Here is an 18,721-nt window from a genome sequence, read left to right as displayed (position 1 = left end):
GGTCTTTACACCAATAGAGAGTAAGATATATATCAGGAAGCGGTGCCAGTTGTTTAGGTAATCTAAGAATGAGGCTTCTGAACAAGCCAGGATTCCGAGGGAAATTATTATATGATTTAGAGTAAATTTGATCTAAAAATACGTTTATTGTTCATGGTCTCCTCAATTTCTTTTTTTTTTAAAACAGATTTTATTGGTTGCATGATAGGAGTACATCAAGTAATCCTCTGATATCCAGAGGTAGTCACCCGGACAAATTATCGCAGGCTTTGACATGCAAACTGTTACAAATGCAATAGACAGTTGAAGTAATATCCATAGAAATGCAGTACTGTACAACCCCCCGCCCCCTACCCCCAACTCCCCCCTCCCTCCCGCCCGTGCTGTTGCTCACATCGTCCGTGCCGTGCTGGGCGCAAGGAAATGTCCGCCATACCTTAGGCCATCCGGCCGTTAGGGTAGTTATGCTGCGTCCTCATCAGGAGGTGGGTCCAGGTCCAGGTCCCTATAGTCCGCCCACCGCTTCCATATTTTGTAGTGCTTGAGTGGAAAACCCCGCTGCAACATACACAGGCTGTTCCAGGCCCATACAAAAGTCCATTCCATTCTGCCAAGCTATGAAGGAAGGGGCACGGGGCGCCTTCCAAGATCTCGCAATGTCCCTTTTGGCCATGGTCAAACCCAACAATAGCAAGTGGCGCTTATAGCAATTGCCCCCCACCCCCGCTGCACGTGGAGAAGAGCCAATTTGGGGTCTTTCTGTAGCTCCCAGGCCAGAACCTCATTCAAACATCGAAACACTCTGTCCCAGAATCTCTGCAGTACCCTGCAGTCCCACACCGTGTGCAGTAGCGTCCCCACCTCTGTGTGGCACCTAAGACAATCAGGGGAAGCTATCAAACCCGCCCTCCACAAGCGCTGTCTAGTGTAGTGAGTGCAATGGAGGTACCTGAATTGTATCAGTCGCAAGCGCGTGGAGATGGCTGCTCCCCTAGGTCCCTCTAACGCCTCTACCCAATCTTCCTCATCTAGCTCCCCAACATCCTGCTCCCACTGGGTCCTAACGTGGGCAAGGTCCGAAGCGCTGTGTCGCACAAGGGTTTGGTATATACGGGATATCTTTTTATCTGGCAGTTCTCCCATAAAGACCTTGGCCTCAATAGGGCTGAATTCTGGGACGTCTTCCACTCCCTGAAGATACGGGGCCAGAGCATGGCGGAATTGGAGGTATCTGTAGAATTGTGAGATTTCGAACTCCTCCCGCAACATGGCAAAGGACTTGAGTGCTCCCCCCGACAAGACATCACCCTACGTCTCCTCAATTTCTTTCCATAAAGTACCAACATGTTTGCAATAAAAGAGTAGATGATTAAGCTCACCGGAGTGGGAACCTCAATGCCAATAAACCCCTGAATCTGATAAGCTATGTTTATGTAGTTGTGCAGGAGACCAGAAATGTGTTTGCACTGGTGAGATTACCTCATAGTTCAGCACCTCTAAGCTGCAGACAGGATCTTTAGACCTTGACAACTTCAATCTGCCCAGCATCCGGTAACTGAGAACAATAGGTGGAAGGGCATCTTCCCAACACCTGCATTCCTTCTGTGCCATGCCACAGTGCGCACGGGAAGCATCTGGGCATACACATCTCACTAGGGTGACACACTAAGGGGCTTAGTGCGATGTTGGTCGGAGTTGCCTCCGACCAACTCCATCTCAGACTCAGAACCGACTGACCTGGGGTCTCCAGTTTCGACTGCCTAGAATGATGTGACCGAACACTGTTCAGTTGCATACTCATTTTCCATATGGGGGCATGTGTCACGGCCATATACTGGCCATAGTACAGGCTCCTGTAGAGAAATGGGTGTTTGTGTAAAACCCTGCACCGTGTGGCAGGCATCCCTTGGTCCCTGCCATACAGTGCATGGATTTACAGGGGGTTGCCCTGTGTACCCCCTCGTCCACCAACCACAGACCGTGGATGCGGGGCCCCCAAAGTTGCTTTCCAACAGCCTTTCTGTGTCAGAAAGGCCGTCACGGGAAGGATATGGGAAACAACATCGTAATCTCGATGGCGGAAACACCATCCATAGGTGATTACGATGCGGTTTTGATTGGCTGGAAGAGTCCGAGAACCGGTCAGAACTGAGTCGGAATGACCGGGCGGTTTACGTTCCGACTGCTGACATCGTAATATCGTGGTCGGACTGCAAACCGACCCTGTCGGTCAGAAAGCCTCCGATCACACCAGGAAAACTTCTGACTAGTGGTTGGAGGCTCTCCGACCGACATCATAATCAGCTCCTAAGTATGCAAAACAGTGATGGATGAAATGCATGAATTAATCTCAAGCCAGTATCAATGTTCTTCTAACTCAGGAAACTGCGTATTCTCACTACTGTCCAGTGGCCACATTTCTGCACTGGAATCTTTGCCAAAATATCAGTGCCTGACCTCCTTTACTATTGTTTAGTGGGTCAATATTATCAACACCACTTATATCATCCAACAAACATATTGAGACAAAAATATCGATTTCCTATACTTATAATGTAAATGACAGAAATATAAAAAAAATAGGTCCTTAATATCGTTGTCAAACATATTGATTATATATATGTGCCTCAGATGAAATAATTTAATTAACCAGCAATCGTGGTCCGCACTCTTTTCTTTCCCAGGGCATGCGAAAATGGTAAAGAAGTTACCAGCAATATGACGGGAATGGAAGTCTTCTCCAACCCCTAACGCGGACCCCTCGGCATCTGTGGCTGCTCGCTCCAAAAGAAGAAGTGGTCTGGAAACAGACCTGAAATTGGCATCCGGTAAGGGGCAAACTGCGAGCGGCCCCCCAGTAGGAAGCTAATCGGGACAATCAAACCAAAACACGGACCGGCGGGAAGCAGGTCAGTGAGGTGGGCAGTCTCAGGTCGACTGATTCGGGAGCAACCTAAACGGAGCTGCACCTGCGGGCGGTTTCGGTGCTAACGCCCATCATTGTTCTAGAGCAGCGGTCTTCAATCTGTGGGGCGCGATCCCCAGGGGGGTCGTGGAGTCCTGGGAAGGGGGTCGCAGAGTGCAGTTCCTGGCTGATGGAGGGTGCTCACGGAGGAGGCCTAATTCACACCGAGGTGTGAAAAACATCAACGCCTCCTTAACAAGTAAAAGGTCTTTTAAAGACCTGTCAAGTACTTGGGTGTGACTGTGTGTGTGTCCCTGAAGCTGTTTCAGCCGGGCTCACAAACACGAGCTGGGGGGAGCTGGGGGGGGGCTGGGGTAGTGGCTGTAGTTTAGCCCTTTGAGTTCAATGGATGTTGCACACCAGGAGCTGTGGATCCCATGACATGTCCCCCGCCCCCAGCAGGGAGACACAGAGATGCCCTCCTATGAGCGGGAAAGAAGAAGGACGACGACGCAGAGAGATACTGACCCCCCCCCCCCCATGAGAGAGGCACAGAAAAGGTGGGTGGATGAATGATGAGTGGATGGATGAATGAAAGGGTGGCTGGATGAATGATGGATGTATGGATGGAAGGATGAAAGGGTGGATGGATGAAGGATAGATTGGTGAAGGATAGATGTATGGATGGAAGAATGAAAGGGTGGACGGATGAAGGATGGATGGAAGGGTGGATGGATGAATGATGGATGGATGGATGTGTAAAAAGATGGGTGGATGAATAAAGGGTGAATGGATGGATGAAAGGGTGGATGGATGAATGATGGATGTATGGATGGAAGGATGAAAGGGTGGATGGATGAAGGATAGATTGGTGAAGGATAAATGTATGGATGGAAGAATGAAAGGGTGGACAGATGAAGGATGGATGGATGAAAGGGTGGATGGATGAATGATGGATGGATGTGTAAAAAGATGGGTGGATGAATGATGGGTAAATGGATGGATGAAAGGGTGGATGGATGAATGATAGATTGGTGAAGGATAGATGTATGGATGGAAGGATGAAAGGGTGGACGGATGAAGGATGTATGGATGGATGTGTGAAAAGGTGGGGGGATGAATGATGGGTAGATGGATGGATGAAAGGGTGGGTGGATGGATGTATGGATGAAAGGGTGGATGGATGATAGATGGGAGGATGAAAGAGTGGATGGATGAAGGATGGATGTCTGGATGGGAAGATGAAAGGGTGGATGTATGTATGAATGGATAAAAGGTTGCATGGATGAAGGATGGATGGATGTGTGAAAAGGTGGGTGGATGAATGATGGGTGGATGGAAGGAAGGGTGGATGGGTAAAGGATGGATGTATGGATGGAAGGATGAAAGGGTGGATGGATGAAGGATGGATGTATGGATGGAAGGATGAAAGGGTGGATGGATGGATGTGTGAAAGTGTGGGTGGATGAATGATGGACGGATGTGATGAGGTCTAACAGGCGCATTTATGGTTGTCAAAAGTTGATGAAGAGGAGTACCAGTTTCTAGAAACTTTTGTCGGAAGGGGGTCCTTACACCTAAAAAGGTTTTAAAAGGGGGTCTCGGCATCAAAAAGTTTGAAGACCTCTGTTCTAGAGGCTGTGAGCTGAGGATTAGCATCAACGGAGGGCAGTGGTGCCAAAAACGGCATTGGCAAAATTGAAGTGCCCTGCCTCGTTCTAGAAATTACAAACATCCAGGCGTGAGGAAACAATGGCGGCAGACGCGCTCAGAGAAAGGGAGCAGGCAGCGGCGGCTATGTTCAGCGATGAATCAGCAGCGTCAGGCGCGGACTCCATTACCCAGAAGGCATCATCCACACCCACTAACATGAAGATGAAAGAAAAATGTAAGAAATTGGAGAAGACGATGAGGACTGAACAAAAGAGGTGGTGGGAGGCTAAATCCCTACAGAGGTACATAGATGTTGGCAGAGTACTGCAGGGTTTGCGAATATTGCTGGCCCCCAACTATGAGGCACCCAACCGCGAGATGATGCACGAATGGGCGGAAACAACCTGGAATCGTCGCGCAAGCTGCTGTTTATTCTAGTAAAATATGCAGAGAAAGACTGCATTGAGCTAGGGAAGAAATTGAAAAATTAAATGGAGAATTGGAATCAATGGGAGACACCGACAACTTGGATAAATTGAAACACGAAATGAAAAAAAGATTAAAAAGGGAAGAAGACATTATACTGGAACGCAAAGCGTTCAAGTTTCATCAGGATCGGTGCGACTATGAAAGCGGCAGAATTTTCACATTGCACGCAAATTTGAAGCCTTAAAATCAGGCAAAGCAGTAAACAAAAGCAAAAATACAGACTTCACGGAAATCACTAATACTGGCACACAATCAGAATTAACGTCAGCGTCAGATGCCAGTTCAGCTGCTGAAAGTGAGCATGAGCAAGAATCCCGGGAAGTGAACAAAAGGGGTGCAACAAGAAAATTCTCGCTCATGGGAGAGGTGGATTTTTTATGCCAAGAGCGCCTGCAGACATTGCGTCCTCGAAAACCACAGGTATACTCTGCACAAACACAAGCCGAATACGCAGGGCAAGGCGCAAAGCAAGCAGGCGCAGAAGGGAACAACAACCAAAGAGCACCGAAAGGCCAACAAAAGAAATTTTGGCGTAAGTAAGCACTGAGGCAACAGAACCATCATCAAAAAACTGTCATCAATCTAACAGATCTGGTTCTGAACAAAGCTGAGGAGCAATTGCTATCATTGGGGCTTTCATATTGTCCGGAAAGCTCGTTTAATTATGCAGCCACTAGGATAGACATTTATAAGAGTGTGCGTAAATTAAAACTCCAGAAATACTTTGCGCAGTCAAAGACAGGAGAAACGGTGATGGCGTTAAATCCAATGGCTCAGTCTGATACATTATCAAGGAACAGTATCACAACATCCAGTAGAGATACCACCAATGGTAATGATAATGGAACAGCATTGGAAATGGTTCTAGAGGCCCTCTTGGATGAAGGTGATATTTCCCCAAGAGTCTACAACACACCTTTGTCGCCTGTTATCATCCAAACCAGTACCTACACTCTATTCAAATCGCCATCAACGTTCTATCCTATCATGCTAAAAGACACTATAGACAGCTTTCAAGAAAAAGTGACCAAGGATTTGAAAGCACTAATCAGAAAAACCCAAAGCGATATTGCCTGCGAGACCAAGAAAAATAGAAAGAAAAAGACTAAGGAGCTCCAATATCATCTTCTAATGACTAAACTTAGTAATGACAACAACATAGTTGTGAGGAGTGCCGACAAAGGCGGCAATGCGTTTTGTGGAAACGCGATGATTATGTTCGGGAGGCTATGCACTAACTAAATGACCCAGAATGCTACAACCGGAGCTGCAAACAGAATTTATTGGCAACATATGGAGGTTACAATTTGAAACTGTCGGCCTGGAGGAGTATAGGATTGCTTTCCATGGAGGAATATAAATATTTGAATAACAGTCATCCAAAGATTCCAATTTTTTATTTCATCCCCAAAATCCATAAGAAAGCGACCAACCCTCCAGGTAGGCCAATATTATCTGCACGCAACAGCATTTTCGAACAAACTTCAATTTATATAGACTTTTTTCTTCAACGTTTTGTACAGTCTTTGAAGTCTTATATACATGACACTGGGGACTTTTTAGAAAAGATGTTGCATTTTAAATGGAGTGAGGACTGTTTGCTGATTACCTTGGATGTGACATCCCTCTACATGTCAATTAGGCACAAAGATGGCCTTGGAGCAATAAAGTATCATTTGTTACATAGAGGTCCTGAACACAATGAACACATAAGTATGTTATTGACCATGATAGAAAGCTGTCTGACCAATAACATTTTCATGTTCCAGAACAATTATTACTAACAGGCAAGAGGCGTTGCCATGGGAGCCAGCTTCTCCCCCAGCTATGCGTGTTTGCATATGGGCTGGTGGGAGGAGCTGGTTCTCATGGTTAAACACAAAGACACTATGACCAGTCACGTTAGGGCCTGGTGGAGGTTCATAGCCGATTTATTTGTGGTCTGGCAAGGTAATATAGATGAGGCCAAATCATTTATTGATGAAATCAACGTAAATGATTCAAATTTACATTTCAGTGCTGACATCAGCAATCAACAGGTTAATTTTCTGGACATGGAGATTTCATCGATCAGGGCAAACTTGAAACGCGCCTACATTGAAAACCTACAGCGGGCAATTCGGTTCTACATGCTACTAGCTCTCACCCGGGACATCTAATTCACAGTATCCCCTATGGGGAACTGTTACGGTTGAAGCGCATTTGTGGCAATGAACATGATTTAGTGACAGCTCAAGGACTGATTATAAAGAGATTCAGGGAAAGGGGCTACAGTAAAAAGTGTTTAGAGGAGGCACTAACTAAAACTAACTTAACAACCAGGGATGGACTGGTTAAAAGTAAACACAATGCCCCCAATACAGTCCAGTCCAAACACAAATTAAGATTTATTTTAAGATTTAATCAGCATGAAGGTGCGGTCAAAAAGATTATTAAGAAGAATTGGCACCTCATCAAACAGGACCTGATTATCGGTAAAACAGTCTCTAAACAACTGGCAATAACATACCGCCGGGACAAATCAATGAAGGACGCTTTGGTAAAAAATGATCCATTTGGGCCAGTAACCAAGGGTACTTGGTTAGCCCAAAAAAAAAGTTTTATGAAATGCAAGACATGCAAGGCCTGTCAACACGGGGTATCGACGACCACATACAAAACGCTTTTTAGTGAGAAGGAATGGGTCATAGATTGGGCTTTGAATGCAAATCGGATCATGTAATTTACATTCTCGAATGTCCTTGCAGATTGAAATATGTCGGGACTACTGTTTTACAAGGCCACAAAAGAGTGTTACAGCGCATTAGAGCTATTAAAAACAATGATCCCTCGTATCCAGTGGCACGCCACTTTAATGAAAAACACAACTGGGATCCAAAGCAATTGAAATATTATTTGGTGGACTCGGTCCCAGTTCCGAAAAGAGGAGGGGACCGGACCAAGGCCTTTCATAAATTAGAGATGCTGTACATTCTAAATCTTGATACCAAATACCCTGGAGGGCTAAACGCAACTGAGGAACTTTGATCTAGCCTTGATTAATAATCGCGTAGAAGAAAACTGTTTGAGTATTAGGTGAGATAATAGAACTTGAGACTAATCCACCTACAGGGCCAGATAGGATGAATGCAATATCTGCGTAGGTGCTAGGTTTTAATAAATAAACATGTATTGGGTTATAATTTATAAAAATGTATATTTAGATATTTATCAAAATGTTTATATTTTTGTAGTCTTATAACGATTAAATAGATTTTAGCTAATCTATATCGTATTTGTACTGATATTTATTCCAAAGCACAGTTTGCACATATTCTCATTATTTCTTATTTAACCCTATGTTAAAATTCCCCTATTCATGATGTTGGTTTTTCCTTTCCCTTATTCAATACTTGATAGCCAGTAACAATAGGCAACACAAACACATACATAATATTGATATATGAGTTACATAATCTCAAAATCTAGAAGTCAAATGTGTTATGATGACCTGATCAGGAATAGATTTTTCACATATGTAATGAACTTAAACTAGAATAGAGCAGTTTTGCGGTGTTATTGGACAGATAAGAATGAAAGAAGGAGGTTTTTCATGAAATGTCAGTAATGATAACCACCCACTACAGATGATATGAGTAATCACACGGAGTGCTTTAACCCTACTGCATCTTGTCAAAGTTTGTACATATATATTTATATATTTATGTATTTAAATTCAGGCCAGAATTGTATACTTCCATATCCAACAGTGTTCATATATCCATGCATGTAAGCATCAATTTTGTCATATTGTCTCAATTAAGTAGTTCACTGCTCATAAGGTTACTGCTCATATGGAATTATTCACTTTTTAAGTTCACGCAGTGCCACTTTAATACTTTAGTCACATGGTTTGTGAATGAAAAAAAGTTTTTAAAAGAAAGATAAAAAGTATTTAAGCCAATTGTGCAACCATGAGCGTGTCATGTGATCAAGTCCCCCTTGGAGGGACGAAACGCGTCATGCCTGCTGTTGTACCTCGGATGGAATAAATTAATTAACTAGCAATCGTGGTCCGCGCTCTTTTCTTTCCCAGGGCATGGGAAAATGGTAAAGGAGTTACCTGCAATATATATATATAGATATATATTTCCAAATTCGCTGCTTTGAAATGCCGTTTGATAGGCAAAAGACGAGAAGTGGACCCAGAAGTCTGTGCCAATCAGAATTTCTTTATTTAATCGACCAGCCTGTCCGCCTTGACGCGTTTCGACCCTCAATCGGGTCTTGATCACATGACGCATTGTCATCGAAGGGGAGGCTACTTAAAGTGCATACACAGGAAATGACACCTTGCCCAATCCATCATAGACATTTAAAAGTTACTATATACAGCGTAGTGCAATAGAAATGTGCAAAATAACCTCGGATCGGTGCAAAATTTGTTAAACAATAATAACAACATTTTTCTTCCTAGCAGCAAATATTTATAGCAGCATAATTAAGCATGAGCGGATTTTGCGGATTGGCAATCCGCGAATTTTGCGGATTTGCGGATTCGCAATCCGCAAAATCCGCGAATTCCCGCGAATTTGCAGATTTTTTTTTTTTTGTGTTCGCCCGTGTTTCTGCCAGTTCGCGAGGGTTTTTACAATTTCGCAATTTGCGAACTTACCTGTCGGGTCGCAAGTTTTGCGAACTTGTTGTTTCTACGTGTCCAGCCTGTTTGGGACACTCTTCTTCATCACTGCCACTCTCTGTCACCACTGCCACTCTCTGACTACTCATGCCACCCTCTGGCCCACCCATGCCACCCTCTGTTTCATCACCACACCCTCTGGTTGTCCAGTGTACATTATTTTCGGCAAAGCAAAGCACACCTTCCCTGCCTCAAGTGACCTGAATTAATTTGGGGCTGATTAATGTGTCACAGAATATTTTTTTAGCTGGCACCTGCTTCCTTAGTGCGCCCTGATTAGTGATCTTTTGCACTTGCTAAGTGCTTTCATTGTTGCAAAATTAGTTACAACACCTGCCCTGCCCCAACTGACAATAATGAATTAGGGGCTGATTAATGGATTTTAACTTCCAGCCTGGCTCCTGCTTGTCTCCCTTAGCTGTAATTCAGGACCTTTGTGGCATATGTGTAACTATTCTGAGGTTCAGAGCAGGGTCACATAATAGTTTCAACTGGCAACTGAACTCTGGAGGGGCCCCTCAGGAAGCACTACAGGAAATGGCTACTAATGATGTGCCTGAACTTTTGAACCTGGTAAGTAGTTACTTTCAGTTTTGCTAAGATCGTATTTCTGCAATTTTGCACTTATTCGCGGGGCGCGAACTCACGCGAACAGTGCGAGCAGTGCGAGCAAAATCCGCTGCTCGCGGATTTGCGGATTTTGCGGGAAATTCGCAAATCTCGCGGATTGCGGATTTCCCGAAAATCCGCAAAATCCGCGAGCGTAACGGATTTTCCGCCCATGCTTAAGCATAATATATACTTAATGTGCAAATTATAGCCAATATGATGTAAACATAATGTGCAAATATTCACCCATATAAAATGACGATAGAAACACAGGATTTACACTTACATATATAAATATATACATACATATATAAATATTACAAGCTTCATAATTTTTAACAAAACTTGCTGAGCAAAAGTTCCTCCTTTTGTTATGATGAATTGATAACATAATATATCCGCTTAATTTCTAATATCCATACTGACTGCAATATAACTGCTATCAAAGTTATTCTGTAAGTCAAATACAGCCCCAGTGGGCATTTGTAACTCTTATACTGATCCAGGTCCATTCTGCTGTCAATTTCTAATGTGTAATAGCACATATGCAATATAATTTACTATGACTAAGATTATATAATGGTCCAACATAATTATTCCTATTACCATGATGTTTTAATGCATCAACTAAAACTATAGCCATAGCTATCTAGTACTGATGCAACAAACCTCCTAAGAAAGTGAAAATCCAAAACCTATCTTGTGAATATTAACAATTGTATATCAAATTCCTATTAATAATCAGTAAGTTAATTCATTCCTACTCAATATGAGCCCATATTGATAAAGAGAACTTATGTAAATCAGTCAAAAAACAATACGATGATCGTGCTAAGCAGATAGAACCCAAAAAAATTCAAAAGTTTCTTATTGAAAGGTTGCTTATTTAAAAACAGGTGTAAAAATCTTCCCTAGCATTGAGCCCCACTGGATGTTTGGTATCGAGTTCGATTATATATCACGTCTTGAGGAGACGGAGCTTAGCTTCCCGATTCCCACCCCGTTTCATAGGACAAACAGTATCAATTACATAATAGTGTAACAAGTTGGGATTACTATTATGTGACTGTTCAAAATGCCTAGCGAGGGGATAGGTTTAATCCTTTCCAGTAATTGCTCTGACGTGCTGAGTATCCGTTTGTGGGCTGGCAGTTTTGTACTGCAGATGTACCTAAGCCCACATGGACTCTCCAGCACATAAATAGCACAGTATGTCCTACAAGTCAATATTTTATTAATTGCAATAGGTTCTGCATGAAAAGGATTGGTGTATTGGGTTCTATTACTGCCAAATTTGCAAGCCTTGCAACTAGGACATTTTCTAAAACCCTTAATCTGTGACATCCATGTTCCTTGAGTAACTACTTCTGGATTGTTCTTGACCAAACTATTGCCCATTGATTGAGATTTTCTGAAAGTAAGAGCAGGTTTATTTGATACCAACCCTCCAATCACGGGGTCCCCTTGTACCAAATTCCAATTGCGAGTAAAGATCCTCCGCAATTCCTGATGTTGTCTACTAAAGGTGAGGAATATTCTAGTTTGGACATTAGATGTATTCGTAACTAGATTCTTACTCTGTGGTTTGGGTAACAGTGCCTCGCTCCTGGTTAAGCGTTTGGTCTTATCTATTTTGTTTTATTATTTATTACATTTATATGGCGCAACAGCTACCCTGAGGGTTTCCCGGCGCCTTGGATCTAAGTTTGCTTAATAAGATGGAAGTAATAGAAGAAGGAAAGTAGAATTTATTGGTTAAATAACCAAGCTTTGATACCTTTCCTGTATAGGATGTAGTTAGGTTCAAGTCGAAGTTTGAGCGGAAGTGACTTCCACAGAACCGGGGCCAGGTAGGCAAAGGAGCGTCTGCCCAATCGTACCCGTTTGAACCTGGGAACAGCAAATTTTGACTGATGCATTGATCGAAGGTTTCGAGAAGGAATATATTTATGCACTAACTTACATAAGTAGGCAGGAGCATCCCCTGTATTTATCCTGAACATGTAACAGAGTGCTTTGAATTTGACTCTATTGGCTATCTTCAGCCAGTGTAGTTTTTTGCGTTGTTCCACAACACTCGTTCATCCAGGGAGATGGAGAAGCAGCCTGCCTGCCGCATTGTGAACAACCTGAAGTCGGTGTATAATGTCTTTATTGGCTCCTAGATATAAGATATTCCCATAATCTAGCCTTGAACCAATTAGGGCCTGTAGTACTGTTCTCTGTGCCCCTTCCGGGAGTTGCCATAGGATTTTCCTCAGCCATCTGAGGATGGCAAAGCAGGCTGAGGCAGTTTTCGCTGTTTGCACACGCATAGACAGCTTGTCATCAATTATCACCCGAGATTGCGTGCGGAAGGTACCGCAACTGGGGCTGGACCCATTTCCGTCGGCCAATGCGTTGGACCCCAAAGGTCCTTATGTTCTCCAAAGATGATGAGCTCTGTTTTTTCCCCATTCAGTTTTAGTTTCTTGGTATGCAACCAGTCTGCCATTCTCAATAGTTCAGAACGGAGAGAGGATGTGTTGGATTTGCAAATTGTTTATAGGGAGACCACTAATTGTGTGTCATCTGCATAGGAGTAAATTGTGAGGCCCATTTCCTCAGCTATTTTTGCTAACGGGGTAATATAAATATTGAAAAGTAGTGGACTCAGTATTGAGCCCTGGGGTACCCCGTAGAGGGAATTGAGGATGTTGGAGGTATTGGTTTTCGAAAAGACCTCGAAAGTCCGGTGTGAGAGGAATTGTTCCAACCACGCCAGAGCTTTCTCTCTTATCCCTATGTCCTCAAGAGTCTGAATCAGGGTTTTATGCGAAATGGTGTCAAAAGCGGCACTCAAATCTAAAAGAATGAGTGCCACCACTGTCCAGTTTCTGGCGGATAGTTTCAGTTACCCCAAGTAGGGTTGACTCAGTAGAACGACCCTTTCTAAAACCCGACTGGGAGGGGTGTAATATCTTATTTATAGTAACAAAATCCGCTAACTGTTTATTCACATGCTTCTCCAGAATTTTGGAAAATGTTGGCAGAAGAGATATTGGGAGGTAATTTGAGAAGTCCTCTGGGTCTCCATTAGCCTTTTTTTGCAGCGGTACTACCATTGCCCGCTTCCAGTCTTCAGGAACTACTGCTTCAGTTAAAGAAACATTTAACAATGTTCTAATAACATCTAAAATGTACGGGTCGAGCTGTTTAAAGATGTGTGCTGGCATTGGGTCCTGAGGAGAGCCTGATTTAATGCTGTTTAGTATTTTCAGAAAAGTAGTGGTGTCTAATGGTTGCCAGGCAGTAAGTAGGTTCTCAGGAGTTTTACCCCTCTTGCCAGACCCACTGAGAGTAGGAGTCGACGGCGGGATAGCTGTAGAATTGCATCCTTCGTGGAAATTTGAGTAGATTTGAGATATTTTCTCATTGAAATAATTTGCAATGAGATTACATTGTGTGGTAGATAATGTAGGGGGTTCTGGTTGGAGTGCAGCTCCTGCTAAGTCCTTTAAAACTTTAAAAAGAGTGCTGGGGTTACTTTGTTCTTCTAAAATGGTGTTTTTTGTATAGTCTCCCTTAGCTATTTTACAAGACAGGTGGTAAGCATTCAGTGCCTGTTTATATACTTCCTTATTAGTTGTGTCATAATTTCTCCTCCACTGCCTCTCTAGCTTCTTGCAATTACTTTTTTCTTCCTTTAGTTTCACGGAAAACCACGGGACTGGGGGATTACATGACTTTCGTTTACTCAACGTGAGTGGGATGATAGTCTGTACAGCCGAAGATAGCCAGGTGTTGACCTCTTTGTGATCTCTGACTTTGAGCTCACTGAGATCGGTATCCGGTCTTGATCGTATTATCTGAGAATTAAGATCATTCATATTTAGTTTTTTCCAGTTTCTGCACCAGACCTCAGTTCTATTCAAATCTTTTGTAATGGGTACCCAGATTTCGAAATTGATTAGATAGTGGTCAGACCAAATAATGGGAGATAAGGGCTCACATCTTAAGTTATTAAAATGAGCAAAAATGGGGTCTAGTAAGGGACCTGCTCTGTGTGTGGGGTCTTTGTTCTATAATTGGACGTTAAGTGCTTCTAAATCGGCGAGAAGGTTGAGGACCATAAGGCAGTTATGATCCTTCAAGTGCATGCTCAGATCACCTAGGAAAGAGAACATGGATGCTTCCATCAGGAGTGAGGTGATGAACTCTGAAAGAGCCGCCACCCAGTCCCCTGCCGCACCTGGTGGTGTATAAATCAGAATACCAGTAAATGTACCAGTAAATCTATTGCTTCTTCTATAACACCAAGGGCATAGCCTCTTGCCAAGAAGCGTCTCTTACTGGCCTGTTTGGCAATCTGGCAGTCCCGTCCGAGCTGCCAATGCGTCTGATATGCAGCATCTCACCAAACGGGATGCTGCGTATCAGATACCGTGGATGGTGACTGGACGCGTGTAGTACAGTGTTATATATATATATATATATATATATATATATATATATATATATAATATTAAATATGTTAAAAAGTAACAGCAATATAATATAAATTAAATGCATCTAATTAATTTAAACATTTATATAACTATTACACTGATTTAAAGTAAATACAGATATCCATACTAATATAACAAAGAGAGAGCCCAAACCTTTGAGGCGGGTAATCTCTGGAACCACAGCACCAATCACAACACCCATTACAGCGTTGGAAAGGGCAGTTGCAGCAGAAGGACATAGGCTATGCAGACGCCCACCATATACACTTAAAAGGTAAAAGAACCGTGCCAGCAAAGTAGTCCCTTGTGGGCTTGTCTGCGTTGTGCTGTGGGCGTGTGCTGGGGGCGTGACAAACGCAGGGGGCGTGTGGTACGTTCCACCCTTCATGCCATGTCTCATATCGTGAGCTAATCCCACCCTGCTCCCTTTAAATACACCTGCACCCCATAATCATAACCCACCCGTACTCCTTAAAATACCCCAACACTCTTAAACACTAACCCATCTTAACCCTATAAATATACCCTGTACCCCAAAACCCAAACCTAGCCCTGAACCCTATAAATACCCCTATACCCCAACACCCAAACCTAGCCCTGAACCCTATAAATACCCCCATACCTCAAAACCAAACCCACCCCTGAACCCTAAAAATACCCCTGCACCCCAAAACTCAAACCTAGCCCTGAACCCTAAAAATACCACTGTACCCCAAAACCCAAACCTACCCCTGAACCCTAAAATACCCCTGTACCCCAAAACCCAAACCTAGCCCTGAACCCTCAAAATACCCCTGTACCCCAAAATCCAAACCTACCCCTGAACCCTAAAAATACCCCTGTACCCCAGAAACCAAACCTAGCCTGAACCCTAAAAATAACCATGTACCCAAAACCCAAACCTACCCCTGAACCCTAAAATACCACTGTACCCCTGTACCCCGAAACCCAAACCTAGCCCTGAACCCTAAAAATATCCCTGTACCCCAAAATCCAAACCTAGTCCTGAACCCTTAAAATAGCCTTGTACCCCAAAACCCAAACCTAGCCCTGAACCCGAAAAATACCCCTGTACCCCAAAACCCATACCTATCCCTAAACCCTAAAACTACCCCTGTACCCCATAACCCAAAACTATATCTGAACACTTAAAATACCCAAACACCCCAAAACATATACCTCAGTACCGAAAAAACATATACCCCTATACCCATACTTACCTTATCGAAACATTAAAAAAAACATGCTTTTACCATTCATGCATTTACAACTAATTTCGTTGTAAATGTATGCGTGGTAAAAGCATATAAATGTAATGCAATTCGTTATAATAGCATTGCGGAGTCATGGTACTTTCGTAAAGAAAGTATGCGGAGTGATGGTATGTGGAAAGAAAGTTGTGGAATAATGGGTGTTTACCCTCCAGGCCAAGAACATTGGTGGCACGGCGGCCCACATCTCCAGCAACATACTCATATTTTTTAACCACCCATTTGAAAAATGCACAGTTCTCTCTCATTGATGGCCTGCACCGACATACACTTTTAGACAGACCTCCCGCCACAAGTTCTAGAATTGCGAACTTTAGAGCAGGGGAGCTACGTTCGAATCTTGGCATCAGCTCAACATCCTGTGATTCCAGGCAAATTGTTTGTCTCCCCGTGCCTACCACAAATGAATGTTTTCTTCTGTAATGTAAATTGTGCTCATGCCATGTTGTCGAGTTCGTGCTATATAATATTGCAAGGAAAAATAAAGTAGGGAAACTCGAGTTCACACACTACTGAAAGTGCACTCTTAAGTGCATCAGCAGTGCACTGTGAATCGGAGCGTTTCACAGGCCTGTCACAGATAAGAAATGCTATCAAAACAAAATCCTACAAAACAATATACTACTGGCCGGCAGCAATTCATACCCGGACAACGTCGGGACGGGCTGCTAGTTAATTTATATAATGAAATATTACATTTTTAAATATTATTAAACAAATTTAATTTAGATAATTTACAATTTAAAAAAATATAAGATTATAACAAAAATGTTTATATCTGTACATATATTTACCCTACAACGTACTTTTTTAAAAAAATACCTATTTAATTACAAATAAAAAGAAACAATATAAATTGTTTTAATTTTCTAAAAATATTAGACATGAATAACAATACAAATTAAACACATTATAAATTTAACTTCAGGAACACATAATAATATAAATGTAATCAATAACTAAACCACTACAATTTATAAAACAGTACAAAAATCATTAAACTCAGGAAAAGTAAAAATTACTAGTCCCACTACAATCAATCCAACAGTTGGGGAAGTGTTGTATTGCGCAGGGGTAACTTTTACTATTCCAGCTGCACTCAGTGCAACAGTAGGGAAAGTGTTGGATTACACATAAAAAGGTCTAGATAATACATGTTGAGAGGTCCGTCAGCAGCTGTATGTTACACATATCTTAACTTGATTCAATTGGGGAATCTCGGATACAGAGGGAATATAGTTCCCCATGGGGGTAGTAATCATCATAATAGACACACATTATGCTTGTGCACTCCATTGCGACTGTACCCATAAGTGTCAACAGTTTAACACCATCACATGATGACTGATAACATTTCTTACAAACACTTATTTTGTCTTTTAAAGCATCACATCACGGCAAACTGTTTGGGAATTCCCTAATTTCTAATCATAGTCGGATTAAGGAGTAGATATTTTCTTACACCATACTGATAGCGATATTATTGCCTAGCTTAACATGGCACCCGTCGTAACTAGTGTTTCAGGCAGTGTGGTTTTTCTATTCCGCTCTTCATGTCCAAGGCGGATGAGTGTCGGAAACTTCCTTGTAAAACCGCTTCGGGTATGGCAGCGTTGTAGAACGCGATTTTGCACGCTTCGGATATTTCAGGACGGGAAAAGACAAGTACAAAGGTAAAAACCGAACATGAGGTTTTTTGTAAGATAATTTAAGCGTTCTTGTTTAAATTAGTGACAAGAACTAATGGAGCTTTTCTCGTTTTTTCCGTTTACTTTTCAGAGCATCAATCTAAGTACTGAGGTACGTAAACGTGGTATATTGGCCTCATTTAATATGATGCTATCTGATTTGCGAGTCGTTGTAACATTCAGTTACATATCTTTACAGGACCATTACCAGATCGACTACGGTCAAGGTATGTCTCGTTAATCGTATAAATAGTCTTGAAGGACATTTGAAATGGATGTACCACATGGCGTTATATAGAGCTCATTATTGCGATTATTTCATTTTTTTCAGCTTGCCCGCAAAACAGGGTTACAAACACTGTAAGCCTTATTTCTCATTTTCTACAGGAGATAGTGAGCAATCAGAGTCATGTAGCAACAATACCTCATGAGTTAACACGAATATTTATTCATTTCTTACCGATTACAGCTCGAAAGTACATCAATCTGATCACACAGGTAGGATTTGGCACATTTATTAGACCACCTCCATGGGCGTTCTAGCAATTTCGATACACTTACATCTCCCTACTTTTTATTTTTTCACAGACTGGCCCCTGATGAAGGTACCATGGTGTACCGAAATGCATAGGGCAAAATAAAAAAATTGCACTGTTCAAGAGAATTATGAAGGAATGTAAATCATGTCTATGTATGTTCTAAAGTGCATCTAATTGGCATTGTATATGTTGATATGATGAAATAATCCACATTGAGAAAAAGTATGCACAGCAATCAATGAGAAATATGCATTAAAAAAGATAAATGATTACTGGTTTAGTATTTAAAGGAAATCTCTTTTTGAAGGTGGTGAAGGTGTAAACACACCAAGTGCACAGTGCGCGCCTAGGCAGGTTTGTTAACCCGCCATAACTTATATTCAGGATTATGGAAGGCACTTT

This window comes from Lissotriton vulgaris, chromosome 3_1, assembly GCF_964263255.1.
Source record: "Lissotriton vulgaris chromosome 3_1, aLisVul1.2, whole genome shotgun sequence".
Taxonomy (NCBI): domain Eukaryota; kingdom Metazoa; phylum Chordata; class Amphibia; order Caudata; family Salamandridae; genus Lissotriton; species Lissotriton vulgaris.
This window is presented reverse-complemented; position numbering follows the sequence as displayed.